This window comes from Notamacropus eugenii, chromosome 3 (assembly GCF_028372415.1).
Source record: "Notamacropus eugenii isolate mMacEug1 chromosome 3, mMacEug1.pri_v2, whole genome shotgun sequence".
Lineage (NCBI taxonomy): Eukaryota > Metazoa > Chordata > Mammalia > Diprotodontia > Macropodidae > Notamacropus > Notamacropus eugenii.
Window position 1 is genome coordinate 487,349,329 of NC_092874.1, and position 4,154 is coordinate 487,353,482.

General features: G+C 42.2%; 1 long non-coding RNA gene across 1 annotated transcript; it reads left to right on the plus strand.

The window, feature by feature from the left end:
• Nucleotides 1-1,515: 1,515 nt before the first annotated feature.
• Nucleotides 1,516-3,710, plus strand: LOC140531785 (uncharacterized). The gene is made up of 2 exons (XR_011976443.1): nucleotides 1,516-1,916; nucleotides 3,273-3,710. It is a non-coding gene; the product is annotated as an uncharacterized lncRNA (long non-coding RNA).
• Nucleotides 3,711-4,154: the final 444 nt, after the last annotated feature.

Sequence of the window (4,154 nt, forward strand, 5' to 3'; positions counted from 1 at the left end):
GCCTTGGCCATGTTGTGGTTCCTATCTCTATCAATGACTTTGAGAAAGGGATAGAAGGCATGCTCATCACATCTGAAGATGGCCCAGATTTAGGAGGGTTAGCTAACACGTTGGAAAAGGAAGTTCAAATCCAACCCAACCTCCCCACTCCAGAGCTCAGAGCTGACAGCAATAATCACAACTGTCCATAATAGTGGCCATAAGAACAATATTATTAAATAGCTGATATTTATAAGGTGCTTTAAGGTTTGCAAGGCACTTTGCGTATGTTATCTCCTGTTTTGAGAAACGTAATAGAGGGTGCCCTTTCAATATTTGGTTGATGTGGAAAACTGAGGATGTCCTTTGTTTTCTAGATCTCCTTTTCCTTGCCTTCTCCATCTGGCATTGGACTACTACTAATCGCTTCAAAGCTGTAGTTATCCTGTAACATTTAGCAAGGCTTCCCTCCAAGTTAGGGCAGCCAGTGAGGAAGCAGAGACCATAATGGTGGCAGCTGGCCCCAGAGGAAGCTGTATTGCTCAGAGTTTTTTCTTCTTACCCCTAGAATACAAAAGTATTAAAGTGGGAAGGGGAGGGGGGGGGAGAAATGTGATAAACAGGTGGTTTTTGGTTGCACAGAAGTTCCTCAATCTGATGTTTAACAATTTTTCTCTGGGTGGGAAAAAGAACAGTTAGGTTTCTGTAAGAGGAATTTAAAAAACCTAAAACAAATTTGCAAAGATTTACTGTGCCTGGATGTCTGGAGCACAACAGACTGCATTTGGCATACTTGTTTTGTTTCTTCGGTTTTATTAGATAAATCTTTTAACGCTGTCCTTTGCCTGATCCCAGTGAAGTGGAAAGTCAAGGAAATCACACAGTGTTCAGGAGTTTCATGTACATTTAGCCTAAAGAATCAATCAGTAAAGTTATTGTGCTCAATACCGAGGTTAGAAAGACAAATATGAAATATTCATTGCCCAGAAGAAATTTCTATTCATTGTCAGTGGTGTAGTTGGGGCAGGTTGGTTGCCTTCAGGTACTTGCCCCACCCCTGGGAGAAGAAGTGACCTTGCTCTGCCTGGCTCCGAGGGAAGAAGGAGGAACAGTTGGGGGAGTTTTCAGGGAGGCAGCTAGTAGCTTGTTCCACTGGGCAAAGGACTGGCTCGGCAGATGGAGGTCTGGCCTCACTGGGGATCTCCTAAAAAAAGACATCTTGTTGGATGGGTTGTAAAGGAGATTTCTCCTTATTTACAGGTGGGCCTGAATGCTTCAGAAGGATCCTCTAGCTCTGACATTTGGAGATCGGTGATTCACGGGAACAATATGGTAGAATCTCCAGTGCTTCTAATTGCTTCCTTTGTGGAGGTGGGATTAAGGGGCTGGAGTCCATCATTCATCATCTTTAAACCTGAGTGCTTTCCCTGTCTTCCTGTTTAGTTTGGTAATAGGCATAAATCTATGACCTCATAGGTAGCAGGTAGGATGGTATCTAGGAGACAGCTCAAGGAAACATTGCCTTTGAGGAAGGAGGAGCCCTCCAGCACACTTGGCTGAGCACAAAGGTTTGGTGTTTTCATGGGTGGTTACATTGGAGGACTTTGTGTTCTGGAGCATGGGCTCATGCTAAGAAGCGGGGCTACTGCATCTGCAACTCTAGTGCTAAAAGAGCCATTGGTCAAAAAGGCAGATGCCCAACCTCAGGACATGGAATCTTTCCTCATCCTCCCTCCCCTCTCCCAGTAAGAGCCTCTCCATTGTGGAAATTGTCAGAAGCTGATTGCCTTAAAGGTGCATTTGGATTTTATCCAAAGGAGTCAGAGATTCTGCAGCTAATTTGAAAGATACTTACCAAGTGCTGGACAGAAATCATCCCTGAGATGTCTCTGTATCTCTAGTACTCCACAAAATTTCGGGCTCCTTGCAAGTATTTAGTAAGTGCTTGTTAATTGATCAGTCCCTGAGCTGGATTTCAGTCACAAGATCTCAGTGTTGGCAAGTGCCAAGACTAGACCTTCACTTTTATCCTTATTGTTTTTGCCTTTGCTGTTAGGCTAACAGTCTTAATTTGTGAGGATGGTTTGGAATGGTGATCACATCCTCTGCTGAATTAGCTGTCCCTCCTATATTTGTGGCATCTGAAATTTTCATTTATCATTGATAAAAAATATTGAACAGCATAAGGCCAACCAAAGATCCTTGCGGCACTCTCCTAAAGACTTCCGTCTAAACTATAATTAGCCCACTAAAAACAATCTGAATCCAATCATTGCAACAGTTTATACTGTTATCTCATACACATGCACACTGTGTCCATTGGGTTTCATGAGGAAGTTTGTGAAACACTTTTGTGAAATCTGGTCTGCTCTACCACCAGCATTCCTGTGATTGGCCAATGGGCTGCCTTGATTGCTTTCATGAAATCTTGCCTCTCATGACTGCGGGCCCTCTTGGCAGTGGTGCAGCCAAAAGTACACAAACTCCTCATCCCTTGTGACTTTTCCTCCTACACTGAAGATCTGCCAGTATGGTGGAATCTTCCTCCCACTTTGCTGACATTGATAGGACACCAGTGGGGCAGGAAGGCTGCCCATGGGCAACCACTCTCTTGTTCCATTAGTAATGTATTGGAGCTTGCCTTGGCCTATCCTGTCCTTCTCTGTTGCCCTTTAGTTGATCTACAACTTCTGATTTATAAGACATTGTGCTGTCCCATGAGTAGCAGCAGTCATACAGTTTCACGAAAAGTGTTGATGTTAAAAAGATGGGCTTTGAGTTCAGGGAGAAGTCAGTGGGCCTAGACACACTACCAATTACCCCAAGGTTGTCTAGCTTGCCATTAGCCATCTGCTTATTTCTGGACACTGACCCTTTTCCATTTTTAGTTTCTTCCCAAAGTATCTGTGCTGATGGGACAGATGGGTGGATTGTCCATTCACCTGCATATCAAAGCCTGGAAAACAGGCCTTCTTCACACACACAGTCCTTCCTGTGTGGATCATTAGGTCAGATTATTTTGAGTGATAAGAGACTCTAATGAAGAGATTCTTTAATGGCTTTTGTAAGGCTAGAGGCAGTCTTTACAGTGTCATCAGCAAGTAGAGATATCTGGAGGACCGCACCATCTGCAGGGAATCCCTCATCAACTTGGATTTGGCAAAGCATCACCTCCGTGCCATTAGTGACTATCTTTATGTAAATATATGTCTGCTTACCTGTTTTATACCTCACTGATGTTAATCATCATAGGGTTAGAGAAAAAATTCATCTTTGTTGTTTTTTCTTTTAAGGAATCACATCTGAGTTTTGATACTTGCCTGGAAGACACCTTATTGAAAGGGCATTTCCAAGGGGAATTCGATCAATAATATTTGCCATAGATAACTTGGATATGAACTCTTTACCTTTAAGAGGCAATGTAATCGTGATCAATTACAACTTAAATAGTCTTTTTTGGGGACAGATGTGGGACTAAGGGTTTAACTGTCTAACTTTTGGAGAGACTTAACTGTGGTGGATGAAGAGAAGACAAAGGAGGATGGAAAGCTTATTCTGAACTAACTTAACCCTTATCTTGTGAAGAAACATGAAGGGGATGCTTGAGAGAACTGAGTGATGAGACTGCTTACCCAGAATTGAGTAGTCAGGAACTGGAATACCATCTAAAGCTGACTTTGGCTGTGAGAGTCCTCATGATGGATAGACTGTCCATTAAATAATTCATTATGTCTTTGCTTTGTTACGTTTCACTGTTTATAGAAAGTAGAGCCAGTAATCATGTTATTTATTTAAGCTTAAGTTAGGATTATGGAGTTTCTCATGTATGGAAACAGGCAAACACTTTTGAGAAAAGAAGTATTAAATGATATTTAATAAACTGGGACTGGAGCTCAGAGTTAATCAAAGAATTAATGAGATAAATGTTGTAATTTTAGTAATTCACGTGGAAGTCACAAAATCCTTCATTGCCTCAGAAGCTGAGATGAGAAGAGATGAGGAGAAGGAGGTCATGAAGAGAGAAAGATCTCCTGGGCCATCTTGCTCTCCTAAATCTGACGTAAACAGGAAACATAGTAGAGGCTTATATTCTCCATACCTTCCTATCAATTCTATCTTTCTACTGTAGAATACCCTTTGTGACCTTTTGCCTGCTCCCTGCCCTAAAGGATGCC